Source organism: Schistocerca gregaria, chromosome 5 (genome assembly GCF_023897955.1).
Source record: "Schistocerca gregaria isolate iqSchGreg1 chromosome 5, iqSchGreg1.2, whole genome shotgun sequence".
Classification (NCBI taxonomy): Eukaryota; Metazoa; Arthropoda; class Insecta; order Orthoptera; family Acrididae; genus Schistocerca; species Schistocerca gregaria.
The window spans coordinates 602231614-602247834 of NC_064924.1; the positions used below are offsets into that span (position 1 = coordinate 602231614).

Here is a 16221-nt window from a genome sequence, read left to right on the forward strand (position 1 = left end):
CTTACGGTAGTCACACACAAAACAACTCGCAACATCTGACAGCGAATGATAAGGCCGCTCTGAGATACTGTGCCATTAAAATACTGTATAACCTCAACTTGGCTGGAAATGTAAAACATTGTACAATCCTCTTGGACTAAAATTAATGCCTGATTTAACTTCTCACCTGTTCACAGTAGCAGACGTAAAAAAAGCTAAGCCTACATAAATACTCCGGAGGCCAATGTACAGCGCAAATGGCGGAAGATACAGCGAACCAGTGTTAATCGATTTTCTGTCCTTTCCCATTGCGTATTGAGCGACGGTGAAGTAACTGTTATGTGCACTTCTGATCTCTATCGGATTCTCACGATTCCTACGCGAGGCACACAATGTTGCCAGCGTAAAGATCGCAGAGTCTCCTTCGGGTACAGATCCTCCAAATTTACAAACGCGGGTTTCCCGAGAACTAAGTCGTCTTTCTTCTAGGGTTTCCCCATTTACATTCATTGATCATATCTGCCGCACTTTCGCATGTGCTGTGTCGCCCTGTTACGGTAATAGTAGCTCCTCTTCAAATTTCTTTGTTGTTCTGATTGTTGTTATGATTTCATGACGAGGTTTAATACAACTCGAACCACTGACAGCTTGTATGCGGTGCCCTTTACAGACGCAGTAGGCTTTCCCTGAACCCTCACAAGTAATAAATTAAGTTTTTCTTTCGGTTCCTCTAATACTGATTTTAGCTTACCGTCCCATTTCATACAGCTTCTATGTATTTCCCCTGAATACTCTACATGGTATGACGTGCTGAAGATGTTCACCACTGATCTAGTAATCATATACTACCATGTTCTTTCTCTTCGTAATAGACATTTTCTTACTTTGATCCACTTTTAAAGACAGCTGCCATCCATTACAACAAGTGGAAATTTTGTTCGGCTCTGCAATTCCTTACGGTCTGCCAGCGATCAGTACTTTCCTGTCTGTACACAACAGCACATCACAGCCAACTGGCGTTCATTGTCGCAGATGCTGTCTGATAAATTTTTTACGCATATTTAGGGCGCAACCGACGTAAACTTCCACTCATGTGGAAATTTCGCCATGCAGTATAACGTACTTCATTCTATTTGTCTGCGAGCCGATCACATACTTCCAAATGACCGTTTCCACGTTAGTAGCCAATGATGTGCTACAGTGTCAAACGGACGTCAGTTTACGGAAGTAACTAACCTGTCTAGACGCTAACTAACCGTACTGATATCGGAAGGCAAATCACTTAGGACATTTCTCCTTATTAACAGTGTCGCAGAGGCGCAAATATTAAAATAAGTGACTGCGGAAGCAGAAAAGAACTCCAGACTCTCGATGTAGTCTATTTATCCTAATGGTGTCCATTTTTGCACTATACCAGTTACATGAAACAGTTGGCCTCTCATCCAGTAAACAATTATATAGATAACAGGGCAATAGCCTTTAAGGTTTGTTTAAGCTTCTACCCTAATCCGTATGTATAAGCTCTCAGAGGTAAATTATTCGACCTTAATCAAAGGCATGCCACTCGAGGAGAGGGATTTAAAGTAATCCACATTTGCAGCAACAGCATGTAGCAGAAATCGTTATGAAATGACTACTTCATCCGAATCAAACGAAGTTAGAGAGAGAATACCTAAATATTCTCTAATATCAATACGTAGTCTAAATGACGATAGGAAATAGCCTATTGAGCGCGATTACTCTTTATAATGAGGTAAATGGAAAAAGTGCAACTAAATCAATACAAATTTATGTGATCCAAGCACGAACGGAAGACGGGTCAGAACAGATTTTCACACACAATTATCTTCCATCAGTGAGAGGCGGTACGATACTATATTCTGTCAACCAGTTTGCGATCCAGTATCAGAGTGATCTTGAAGAAGTTAAGAGCATCTTTAATGGAAGCTCCACCACATATATTCCCGGCGCAGAAAAGTGACAACGTAACACACACACTTTTAGACGCGGCTGTAATAAAAGACAGTAGCCAACAACGTAGTTTAGACAGTGGGTTATCGACGTTTTTTACCTACCGCCCACTTATGTATCGGGTGGTTATAATTAAACTTTCCCTATTTAACACGTTATAATACGGAAACTATTTGCCATACGAGTACCAAACTTCAGCTGCACTTCTAGAATATCGCCGGCTGAAAGGCTTACGGAAGGGTCTTCTTTCTCCAGCTGCTGTGCGGAGCTTGATGGCCAAGTTCAAACTGGAGAACGGGGCGTCGTTCCGGTAAGACACCGACGACCGGTTGCACCACAGGTGGTTGGTTGGTGAAGTAACTGTTACTATGGCACACAACGCTGCGCGCAATTCCCGATCGCCAGGCAGTGCGCGTGCTGTGTCACGGCAGTTGAACATTCTTTGATCCATTGTACACGTAAGGTGCTTCGAACCATTCTCAAATGGTATCCGTACAAGATCCATATCGTACAGCAGCTCGCACCACAGAACGCACAAAGACGTGTAGACTTCGCTCTCCGCTTTCTCGCAAGGCGTTAAGTTGACGAGGGCTGGCCGTGGACCATCCTATGGACAGACGAAGCTCCATCCTATGGACAGACGAAGCTCGTTTTCCTTGACGGGTCAGGTGAACAGTTAGAATTGCTGAGTGTGGGAATCTTCACTTCCAGTCCTCTGTATGGTGAACGTGTCACCGTATAGTGTGGCTTCAAGGCTTCGTTCATAATTGGCCCAATCTTTTTTTGAACAGATTGGCGCCCAAGGACCATAGACGTGCAGTTTAACTGGCCAGCGGGGTACAAAGTAGACTAGCCTCCAAGTGGTGTACCCCGGGCAACGTAACTAAGTTACGGCTAAATAGTCTACTGATATAGGCTGCTGGACCTCTGGTGGTTGCAAATTACCTTAGGATATCCCAGCTGTTAGAGGATACATAGCAATGAAGCAAAACAGTTCTGCCAAGAACTACCTGACAAAGGACTTAGGGAATACCCTCCGGCTCTTGCAGCTAAACATAGAGGGAACAAGCAGAGCAAAAAGTGAGTATCTCACTCAAATATTGATTGAAAACAAGGTGGACGTTGTCCTACTACAGGAAACCCACTGCTCAGACGAAACCCAACTTCATTCCAGGTGTAAGCTCCCTGGCTACACGTTAGCTGCTGCGACATACCATGCAAGTTACGGATCTGCAACATATATTAAGAATGATGTTGAAGAGGTAACAGATGTCCAAACAAAAACGGAAAATAACATCCATACCATCAGGCTGAAAGTCGCCAACACAGAGATTGTGAACATCTATAAGCCCCCGACACAACCACGGGTAAATGAAGCTGCTCAAAATATTCCACATCCAGGAATAGTTATTGGAGACTTCAACAGCCTTAACACACAATGGGGCTACAGAACCACGAATGAAGATGGTGAGAAAGTATCAGAATGGGCTGAAACGGAACGCCTTTTCTTACTATTTGACGGGAAGGACCAAGGGACATTCCGCTCAGCTAGATGGGCTCAGGACTACACTCCCGATCTCTGTTTCGTTACCACTAACAACAAAGGATTACCCTTGAAGAGCAGCAGGAAGGTGCTCAGTGATTTTCCTAGAAGCCAACACCGACCTGTACTGGTGAAAATTGGACTCGAAATCCCAGTTGTGAAGTCTATACCAAAGCCACGATGGAACTTCCAAAAAGCCAAATGGGAAATATTCTCTGAAGAGGTTGATCATATTATTCAGTTTATTCCACCTAAAGTTAGGCACTACGACCGCTTTGTTAGACTAATTCATTCCATTGCCAGAAAACATATTCCAAGAGGCTACAGAGAGAACTACATTCCTGGATGGAGCCCTAGATGTCAAGAATTGTATGACGAATTTAAAACGACTCGAGACACCAAGGTAGCAGATGAATTGATTTCGGCCCTAGATTCAGCTAGGCAAAAGAAATGGATGGAACTAACTGAAAACATGTCTTTCCAACACTCGAGTAAGAAAGCTTGGAATTTATTAAGAAAGCTTGGCAGTGCCACAAAAGTTAACATCTTATCAGACAAAATAAATCCTAACAAAATAGCAGCCAGGATTGTTAATATAACAAGAACACCAAGCAAAAACAACAAACAGAAAGCCAAAGAAATAAAACATGAGCTACAGTCTAAAATGTCTCAAGCACAGCCTTCCGAATTTGCACAGAAAATCTCTGCAGCCGAAGCTATTTCAGCCCTAGATACTCTGAAATCTGGTACTGCAGCTGGATGTGATGGTATATACCCGGAGTTCCTTAGACATGCTGGCCAAGGTGCAGTGCAGTGGCTAACTGCACTGTTTAATGAAATTCTCGCAACAGGAAGACTGCCAAATCTTTTTAAGAAAACTAAAATAATTGCCATCCTGAAACCGTCAAAATCTGGTAACAATCCTGAAGACTGTAGACCCATTGCACTTTTAAGTGTGTGCTATAAACTGCTGGACAGAGTACTCTATAATAGAATTGCACCAACTATCCTGAAACACATTCCTGTAGAACAGGCTGGCTTCAGACGAGTCCGCAGTTGTAGCGATCAAGTGCTAGCGTTGGCAACATACATAGAGAAGGGCTTGTAAAGACCTGAAGAAAACAATGGCCGTGTTTATTGACCTAACATCAGCATATGATACAGTGTGGCGGAAAGGCTTGCTTCTTAAGTTCTTAAGAGTAATTCCATATAAAAGAATTGCACAATTACTCAATAACATCCTGTCCAACAGAAAATTCCAAGTTCACGTAAAAGGTCAAGTAAGCAAGGTATACAATTTAAATGGCGGACTACCACAAGAATCCGTATTGGCCCCCCTACTTTTCAATTTATATGTCGCTGACTTGCCAGAAACGAAAGGAAGAACATTTATCTATGCTGATGAGATAGCCTTGGTGACACAGGCTAACGATTTTACAACTTCAGAAATGTCTCTCTGAGGATTTGTGAATTCTAGATGAATTTTTTAATGGACGGCGACTCAAAGTAAACAGAAATAAAACTGAATCCTCCACCTTCCATCTGAGTAATAGTCATGCTCGCTATAAACAGCAAATTTCCTTTAGAAATCAGTTGCTGTTATATAACCCATTCCCAAAATATCTCGGCGTGACCTTGGATCGTTCGCTAACATATAGAAAACACCTAACTGAAACAGCTTTAAAAATGAAAACCAGAAACAATATATTACACAAACTCTCCGGAACAAGCTGGGGAGCTAAGGCATCAGTACTCAAAACAACTGCCCTCTTACTTGTATACTCTGTCGGGGAATATTGCAGCCCAGTATGGCTGAACGGCGCTCACACAGCCATGGTAGACACCCAGCTGAATGTAGCCATGAGAAGCGTATCCGGGACAATAAAATCCACACCCACAGAATGCCTACCTGTTCTGCCTAATATTGCACCACCGAAGTTACGACGTCTAGCAGCGTTGAAAAGGGAATGGGAGAAATGCTCCAAGAATCCCGAGTTACCGCTACACCAGGACGGTGATGACACTGAAAGGCAACGTCCAGGAAAGTCCAGGAAACCCTCCTGGAGACTTGGAAAAAGGCTTACTTCTGAAGGATTCCAACCAGAAACAGCATGGCGGGAAGAATGGTTCGCAGCCAATCCCGATTCTGCAGGTCTCATTGCTGATCCTACACGAGTCCCTCCTGGATTCCACTTACCTAGGAAGTCGTGGACCACCCTATATCGCATACGCACCAAGCACGGAAAATGCCAGGACTTGAAGCATAAGTGGGGAATCGCTGAAGGCGCCAAGTGTGACTGCGGACACCAACGACAAATAATACACCACATAGTCACAGAGTGTCCCCCTACGGAAATATGCTGAAACTCTGACCAGCATACATGAGGTCTCTGAGGAAGCAATCTCCTGGCTGGATACTTTAGATATTAACCTATAGTTTTTATTACAACTTGAAGCTCTGTTTGTCAATTTTACTGTTTATAAAAACCACTTTTTCTCTTTTACCTGTAACTCATCCTAGTGTTTTTATCCATATGAATATTATTGATTTATCGATCTAATCTAAGACTTTTATTACCATAAATGAATGTAATGTATTTTATTAGTAGTATATACATATTGTGTTACCAGTAACATCATTGCTATTCAATTCAAGTAATGTATCCTTGATGAAAAAAAAAATTGCCAGCGTTACTGCGATATGCTTCGCCAGCATGTCACAGCCTCCCTACAGGAGAGAGAACTGAACTCAACAGTTTTCATGTAAGAAGGGGCCCCACCGCACATCGCTCGTGAAATTTACCTGCTTCTACGAAACAGTTTTGGAAACGATCAAATTATCAGCCGATCGTTTGCAAATGCTTGGCCGACACTATCACCTGACTCAGTCTCTGTGATTTCTGGTTGTGGGGCTACCTGAAGAACACGGTTTACCAGGGGAACATTCACACATGTGCTGATTGTCCAGAATACAATTCTGCACTTTCAGACTCTTTTGGACAATAATGGGCGCTGTATTGAGCCCCTTTCGTAAGAGAAATGGTACAGGGTCTATAATGGGGTGATGTTCCGTAGCAGCACATTACAAGTGTTTCAAATGAATTGATTCGGCATAATTTCTCTGCCCGATGTCCTCGACAGTAATTCTGCCAAGTTTGATACTCGTACGGTAATAAGATTCCGTGTTATAAGGTGTTACACAGGGAAAGTTTAATTAAAGTCTCCCGGTATTTCTATTAGTTGTACATTTCCTAAGCGCCCACTGGTTCTACAGTAATGGTGATTAACAAGGTCAAGTAACCTAAATGTATGCATCAGAGTTACAATAAACATTTATGACGCAAAGTTATAGCAAATTGAAGCACATAATAATAATAATAATAATAATAATAATAATAATAATAATAATGTCAGGAAATACTTTGGTTAAATTTTATAAAACGTAATGAAAATGTTCATAAAACCCTACTGGCTGCAACTTAATGTGTGAATTCCTAAGGGACTAAACTGCTGAGGTCATGGGTCCCTAGAAACACACTACCTAAACTAATTTACGCTAAGAACAACACACACATCCATGCACGAGGTAGGACTCGAACCTTCGGCGGGAGGGGCCGCGCAATCCGTGATACGGCGCCTCAGACCGCGCTGCCTTACTGGCCACTATGAAAGCTGGATCGCCCACTATATTGGGCGGTAATGACAACGTCGACCACAACTGATTTAGACATTAGGTCGACTGCGAACTGATTGGATAGCATCGACAATTAGCCGGTTTTTTTTCGAAATAAGCAGCGGCTGGAACCAAGGACTTCGTACATCTGTCATCCACCGTCTCCATGCCCGTATGGTCATCGAGCGACTGGATAAGTAGGCACTGTTAGCCTGGCTGCGGAACCACACTTAATATTCCAGGGACACATCACGGCATACGGGATTCATTGTGATGGCGACTTGCTCCCTGTCAGATTGGTGTGTCAGCACGACGAGCAACGATTTTGCCAGCTATCTCTATCGTGAATGATTTTCAATTACGTGGTAGCCTTCTCCCAGTGATCGCCCTTCTTCAGTATTTCGTCCCTACAGCTTCTTTTATGTGGTTCCAGCTTACGTCGCTCTGCCGTGCTGCAGAAGAAATACCGCCGTCGTCAGTGAGACCGAGCGAGGTGGCGCAGTGGCTAGTACACTGGACTCGCATTCGGGAGGACGACGGTTCAATCCCGCGTCCGGCCATCCTGATTTAGGTTTTCCGTGATTTCCCTACATCACTCCAGGCAAATGCCGGGATGATTCCTTTGAAAGGCCACGGCCGACTTCCTTCCCTAATCCGATGAGACCGATGACCTCGGTGTCTGGTCTCCTTCCCCAAACAACCCAACCCGGCGTCAGTGAAGTTACGGCAGTGAAGCTGTGTGTTCGTGGCGGTCAGTGGTACGGATGGGTCGCCGAGGACTCTTGAGAGGCGGGAACTCGGAATGTTTGGAGGAGTTACGACCGTGAATGGAACTGCCTGGGTGTTTACAAGGAACGCTGTATCACTTGCAGACATGTAACACGGCAGAAGAACAGTGTTCATAAAAGAGACCTCAAGCAACTGACGTGGACGCGACACGGTGTCACGGCTATCCTTTATAAGCGGTTGACAGTCCGACAGAAGGTGCCGCTGTCAGGTCCATCTTGACCACTTTCCGAGCGAACAACGCAACGGACACAGTGCGCAGTGGAAATTCGGAGTCATTCCTGCGGCACGTCGTCATTACGGAAGCTGGACACTAGCTGTCGCTCTGTGTCTTGCCAAACGAGGAGGCAGCGAGTGCGCCGGCGGTACAGTGGGGCGTTCGGCGTGCAGCGCGTGGAGGAGCTACCGTGGGTCAGGCCGGAGGAGGCGGTGCTCTGAGAGTGTTTCCCGCCTCTGAGAGAGTTTTCCGCACGACGACCTGCGCCTGCTTCTTTAGGTTAAAATCCTCTGACGCATACCCGAACATCCTTTTACATGTGTCGATTTCGCACCGTTAAGAACGACACTTCGATCTGCCAGGAAGCCATGGACGTAGTCACACAGGTGGCACGATATTCCACGAGGTCCTACTTCGTTAACAACACGGCAGGGCGCAACTGCACAGCGTCAATTGCGAAAGTCAATGAAGACCGTCTACTGACACAGTCAACACGGTTTTAGAAAACATTGTTTCTGTGAAACACATCTCTTTATTCACATGAAGTGTTGAGTACTATTGACAAGGTATTTCAGATCGATTTCGTATGTCTGGATTTCCGGAAGGCTTCAGACACTGTAGCACACAAGCGGCTCGTATTGAAATTGCTTGCTTATGGAATATCGTCTCAGTTATATGACTGGATTTGTGATTTCCTGTCAGAGAGGTCACAGTTCGTAGTAACTGACGGAAAGTCATCGAGCAAAACAAAAGTGATTTCTGGCGTTCCCCAAGGTAGTGTTACAGGCCCTTTGCTGTTGCTTATCTATAGTAACGATTTTGGAGACAATCTGAGCAGCCGCCTTCGGTTGTTTGCAGATGACGCTGTCGTTTATAAACTAATAAAGTCATCAAAAGATCAAAACAAACTGAAAAACGATTTAGAAAAGATATCTGAATGGTGCGAAAAGTGGCAGTTGACCCTAAATAACGAAAAGTGTGAGGTCATCCACACAAGTGCTTAAAGAAATTAGTTAAACTTCGGTTACACGATAAATCAGTCTAATCTAAAAGCAAATTCAACTAAAACCTAGGTATTACAATTACGAACAACTTAAATCGGAAGGAACACACAGAAAATGTTATGTGGAAAGCTAACCAAAGACTGCGTTTTAATGGCAGGACACTTAGAAAATATAACAGACCCACTAAGGAGACTGGCTATACTACGCTTGTCCGATCTCTTTTAGAATATTGCTGCGAGGTGTTGGATCGTTACCATATAGGACTGACGGAGTGCATCGAAAAAGTTCAAAGAAACGCAGCACGTTTTGTATCATCGCGAAATATGGGGGAGAGTGTCACAGAAATGATACAGGGTTTGGGCTGGAAATCATTAAAAGAAAGGCGTTTTTCGTTGCGACGGAATCTTCTCACGAAATTCCAATCACCAACTGTCTGCTCCGAATGTAATATATTTTGCTGACACCGACCTACATAGGGAGGAACGACCACACGATACAATCAGGGAAATCTGGGCTCGTACGGAAAGATGTAGGTATTCATTCTTTCCGCGCGCTATACGAGATTGGAATAATAGAGAACTGTGAAGGTGGTTCGATGAACCCTCTTCCAGGCACTTAAATGTGATTTGCAGAGTATCCATGTAGATGTAGATGTACAAGACGCAGGACCGCGTGATATTCTTCCAGAAGCCCGCTGTCCCCATGGCGGAAAATAATAGTGAGCAATCCATCAGGTCGGAGCCAGATGAGTTTTGTGTGTATCAGTGACGCACTTGTCAAGCGGTTTGAAGTTGTCTCGTGGCATATCTACTCTGTTGCTCTTCCTTCGCGAGTGTGAAGTGTATGAAGCTCGTAACACGAACGTCAAATGAGCGCTGCGTACGATACCTGTCTGAGGCTAGGCTCCAGAGATGTTTCCCCATCTCTAAAATCTTGCGCGCTGCAAGCCTGTGATAACGCTGATAACTGAATAAAAAATTGTAGCACACAAACGGCGGTGCAGATGAACCCTCACTTTTACAGCTTAACCACGGCGCAGAGGCCACTTCTTCTGAGAGAAGCTATCATAACATCCGGCGTAAAAAATATGTTATTTGTTATCGGAATTATTCCACTGCAGGCCTATTACCTCCGTCACATAATTATTTAACTCTTACTGATAGGAGCATTTCGTGGAATCTTAACAGGACTGACAAACCATCCTGAAATCTCTTGATAAATCATTGAGCCGTGTGCGGCTCGCGTTGCTGCTGTTAATGGCTTGGCATCTTGTAACAGTGATAGTGGCGTCTCGTTTTCTTAGTGTGTTCACTGGCGCCACTACGTTTGCTCGCCTTGTCTGTTCGTGAGTGGCAGCAGCAGCGCTTATCGATAGCGCGTACTGGGGTACCATCTTTGGAGCGGCCTCTAGTATTTCCGGGTCGTGTGTCGGGCGAGATGAGTTGGGACGGAGCAGCAGTGAGGTCCGGACAGCCAGTACTCGCCCGACCGCTGGCTACACACATGCACTGTCCGACGGAAGGATGTAGCCGCGAGAGTCACTTTGTGTGTGTGTGTGTGTGTGTGTGTGTGTGTGTGTGTGTGTGTGTGTGTGTGTCCGCCTGTCGAAGTGACCTTATGGCAATACGCTGTCAATTGACGATTTATACTGGGATCTTTCCGTGCCGGACTTAAAGTACTATTTCTCTACCGACCGTCACTGGCTGTTTATTTCGTTGAGACTGCTGACCGCAGCGGCCGCGCCACTCTTGTGACTTACCTCTGTGAAAGGAACACGCATGCGAGTTCGCAACGTGGATGTTAACACCGTTCTAGGTTTTTGGTGGACGAGGTAGAAGAAGAGGAAATTATTGCAATGCTTAAAAGATCTTCTCCCCACAGCATTTTCCAAACACGGAAAAGTGAAGAAATTTATGCTAACTTAGTAACCGGTCACTTGCGAAACGATGAAGAGAGGTTCAGAAATTTCTTTAGACTCAGTTCGGTTTTGTTTTAAGTCTGGTGAAAGAAGATAATAGCAGGAACAGCTATCAGGGCAGTGCAAATCCAACAGAAGCCGACGAAACAATTGCAGTGACTTTACAGCAAGTAGCTGATAAAAACGTACGTATTCATCAACAATGGTTTAAAATGGATAATTTTGTATCTCTATGAAATATATATCTTCTCTACTTCGACCATCATCAGTTATTTTGCTCCCCCAAATAGCAAAACTCCTTCACTACTGTAAGTGTCTCACTTCCTAATCTAATTCCCTCAGCATCACCCGATTTAATTCGACTACATTCCATTATCCTCGTTTTGCTTTTGTTGGTGTTCATCTTATATCCTCCTTTCAAGACACTGTCCATTCCGCTCAACTGCTCTTCCAAGTCCTTTGCTGTCTCTGACAGAATTACAATGTCATCGGCGAACAAAAATTTTGTTCTCCATGGTTTTTAATACCTACTCCGAATTTTTCTTTTGTTTCCTATACTGCTTGCTCAATACACAGATTGATTAGCATCGGGGAGAGGCTACAACCCTGTCACACTCCCTTCCCAACCACTGATTCCCTTTCATGACCCTCGATTCTTGTAACTGCCATCTGGTCTCTGTACAAATTGTAAATAGCTTTTCGCTCCCTGTATTTTACCCCTGCCACCTTCAGAATTTGAAAGAGGGTATTACCGAGCGATGTGGCGCAGTGATTAGACACTGGACTCGCATTCGGGAGGACGACGGTTCAATCCCGCGTCCGGCTATCCTGATTTAGGTTTTCCGTGATTTCCCTAAATCATTCCAGGCAAATGCCGGGATGGTTCCTCTGAAAGGGCACGGCCGACTTCCTTCCCCATCCTTACCCTAATCCGATGAGACCGATGACCTCGCTGTCTGGTCTCCTTCCCCAACCAACCAACCAACCAATAAGGGTATTCCAGTCAACATTGTCAAAAGCTTTCTCTAAGTCTACAAATGCTAGAAACGTAGGTTTGCCTTTCCGTAATCTATTTTCTAGTATAAGTCGTAGGGTCGGTATTGCCTCACGTGTTGCAGTATTTCTACGGAATCCAAACTGATCTTCCTCAAGGTCGGCTTCTACCAGTTTTCCCATTCGTCTGTGAAGAATTCGCTGAACAATATTCCAGTGAGATTTTCCAACAGGATAACGCTCGCCCAAATACTTCTGTTGTAAGCCAACAAGCTCAGCAGAGTGTCGACTTGCCTTGGTCTGCTCGATCACCACATCTGTCTCGAATCGAGCAGATATGGGACACCATCAGAGACAACTCTAGTCATCCACAAATAGCATTGACCGTCCATGTATTGGACCGACCAAGTGCAACAGGCAAGGGACTCCAGCCCACAAACTCATATCCGACACCCGTACAACACAATGCATGCGAGTTTGTATGTTTGCACTCAATTTTCTGGCGTTTACATCGCTCAAAGTGCCAACATATCACATTTGCACTGATGTATCTCACGCTTACGTTAAGGTGTGATCTTTCAATGCTAATCACTTAAATATGCCACCTTGAGAAATGTATTCCCGAAATTTACTCCTCTACGTTATTTGTGGTGCTGTGATTTTTTTCCCGACAGTGTGGCAGAGAGAGCTAGGGTATTCGGTTGCTAGTCCCTGACGCCTTCAGTTCGCGAACAGTAGTACTGCCGAAGTTCCCGCCGTTTCGTCGCTCTAGTGTTGGCTCTCATCAGCTTGGATGAGGAGCGGCCACGTGTTAGATCTGCAGGATTCGCGCTCAGAAGCCACGCCGGCTGCTAGCACCCAACTGCACGGCGAACACCCGCCATCTCGACCTCTCAAACAGTAATGAAGTAAGCTCTATCGTTCAGCCCCCGCTCCTGATGTCTAGCGTCTTATCATTCTGTCGTTCAACCATTCCTCGCTCTCAAGGGGCTGGACATGATTTTGTTCAACTTCAATGGTTTTTTTAATGTATTTTCTTATTGTAATTCCTTGTCCTACAGCAAGATAGCTTCGTGCCAGCTCACTCGGAATGTGAGTGCATGCAAGAAAACTTGACAGGGCTATCCCACATTTGTGTGCTTTGCTGAAATAACGTTTGCAATTTTATCGTATTCACTGTCTATCGTGTTGTGTAACTCTCCCAGTTTCCCTTTATCGTTGAATGAAGCTATCAATTAGGCAACTGAACACTTGCAGAGAACAGTAGTCCGACACATTTTCGGTCCGGGGACCGTAGATCGACAGACGAGTGTAGCTTCCTGTCTGACAGGGAATGGCGACAGCTACACCACCACCACCACCACCACCACCACCACCACACCGCATCAGTCATACAGACCAGCACCTACAACCAAACAGTTAGTGGTACGAGGAGTACCTTCGTCACAGACAGCGTGACGGGTTGCAGAGCATTGCTGTATACGTAAATATATTACATACTGCTAACGTACAATTCATAACAATAATAAATACAGCACATTTTAGCCACCAAATGACAGTTTATAAGAAAAGAACCGCAAATAGAAACAAAATACAAGTACACAGCGAAGGTACTGCGGTTGTTGCAATTACGGAATACTGAAAATTATATAACGTGGCAGGAGGTATCTAGTGAATAAAAATCCGATATAGAACATAGCGTATAAAAAAAAGCGTCCCACTTATTTCTTCGGACTGTACCTACTGTGCACATAAAGTTACACATTCAAGACAAGTTCGAGTTGTTCGGATTACATTTAAATACCGCTACAAAATGGGTAACAAATGTTGATCATCCTGCCGACCACATTCGTCACGGGTTCGGCGCGTTGGTTACTCATAGTTGATACGGCCGGATGCCCTTTTTGTTGCTTGTGTGGCCACCTTCGTTCGGCGTGAAACCACACTGGCGCTATGCAACTTCAAACGGTGCGCGCGCGTCGGTCTCTCTACCAACAGATGGCGCGACCATACCCGCAGTTACGCGGTGCCACCTTACGTGTAAGGCAAAAGTAGATGCACTGACCAGGTTACTTTTGAATTAACCTCATACATAACTGTAAATCTTTACCTTTGAGCACGAAAGATACGTGTGAAGACAGTATAACTCCGGAAAGAGACCTGGTGACTGGGCCAGAACAAGAACCGACTTGGTCACTTCACTGCACAAGCTGCGGCCGCGTTTGGAACTTCCACCCAGCGCGCCTGATGTAAGCACGTACAGCAGGAGCGCGAAAAATCTTCATGAAAATACCTCAGCGGGTAGCCGCGACCAAGCTACTGATGTCACCTACATAGCACAGGAATCAGACATTGATACTAAGTATGACTTTGATGTTGTAGGCTTGTTATTAGGCACCAATTTCTGCAATGTTATCAGCAATACAAGGAAATACAGTCTCGGCAAAAATTTAAGAACTGTTGTCGCACAGAAGTGGACTCTCATGTTAGGAAAGAAACTGAGAAAACTGTTCCATCGACGGGATGTGATTTCCAAATGTCCCACAACGAACGAGTCGCCATGTGCGGAGAGGTAACACACTTGCAATGACAGAGTACTACAGTAGATTTCTTATTACAAAAAATTAAAGCATCAGGTTAAGGCGGCCAGTGGTTTATTTAGACGAACTGCAGACTTACGCACGTTACACTGTGAGTAACGGACAGTGTGCGTGGGCTATTGTAGACTGCTCACGGCTACCTGCCCCGAGCCGCATTCCATCGCCTACACTGGAAATAAAGAATATCCTACTTAGACGATAGAAGAAAACCTACAATAACTATGAGGTGTCAATTCGCGACGACATGCCTGCTGTCCAAATCAACAGACTCCGCTCCAGACATTCCCCACTCAGAAAAGCCAACGATAAGCTGGATCATAACTTCAGTCTCCACGAAGTATCGACACAAGAATGGCATTAATAACATTACACCAGAGATGCACAGCTTCCGACAACAACAAATCAAGGAAACCTAATCTACCCCCCGAAGACACGGAGTACACCCAACAGCACGTGGACTAACAATGGTTCAAATGGCTCTGAGCACTATGGGACTTAACATCTGAGGTCATCAGTCCCCTAGAACTTAGAACTCCTTAAACCTAACTAACCTAAGGACATCACACACACCCATGCCCCAGGCAGGATTCGAACCTGCGACCGTAGCGGTCGCGCGGTTCTGGACTGAAGCGCCTAGAACCGCTCGGCCACAACGGCCGGCCGACCTGTTGCACAGATGGGGAAAGACAACCACTACAGAAAGAACCAGTGGCTTTTCAAGACAAGCTGTCGGGCACATACTTGAAGACTGCCCTCAAAAATCGTTCAATGGAACCCCTCGGACTTGGACACTGCAGCAAATGTGTCAAATTATATCTCTGTAAGTTGGTAAATTATGTATACATCTTATTTGTATTTCGATTATCAAGTGCCAGGCAATGATTCACTGTTGTGAATGCAGAATTTCATTTTCTACTCATTTCACCTCAATAGTGGGGTATTCCAAATTGGGTTCCCAGCAACACTGGTGTTCTGCGGGAAGTGGAAATGTGCTCCGCAAAATACTACAAATAATGTGGCTATTTTGCTTCCGACACGTTGAAGATTTTAATAAATTTATAATTTTATTAAGATTTCTGTGGTATTAGTTGTGATTTAAAATGGAAGTAATATCTGAATAAATAAAAGGAATTTCTTATTATTTACAATTTTATTAACCTTCAAAACGAACAACGTATTCCACCAAAGCACCAGGATTTTCAGTGTTCCGTCAGAGGAAAAGTGTGGGAACCCATGCTCCATAACTATAACCAGGAGGCCTTTGGGCTATCGTGTAGAACCGGAAAAGATCACAAAATGGCCCTGAGCACTATGGGACTCAACATCTGTGGTCATCAGTCCCCTAGAACTTAGAACTACTTAAACCTAACTAACGTAAGGGCATCACACACATCCATGTCCGAGGCAGGATTTGAACCTGCGACCGTAGCGGTCACGCGGTTCCAGACTGTAGCGCCTAGAACCGCACGGCCACACCGGCCGCCGTAAAAGAGCACAATTAAAGATTACTTAAGTTTAGTCAAATTTTTCGCATTAA

General features: G+C 44.6%; 1 protein-coding gene across 2 annotated transcripts in view; it reads right to left on the reverse strand.

The window, feature by feature from the left end:
- Window positions 1–16221, reverse strand: part of LOC126272023 (CD109 antigen) — a 740173-nt gene that overhangs the window by 308605 nt on the left and 415347 nt on the right. The gene's annotated exons all lie outside the window — the stretch shown is intronic.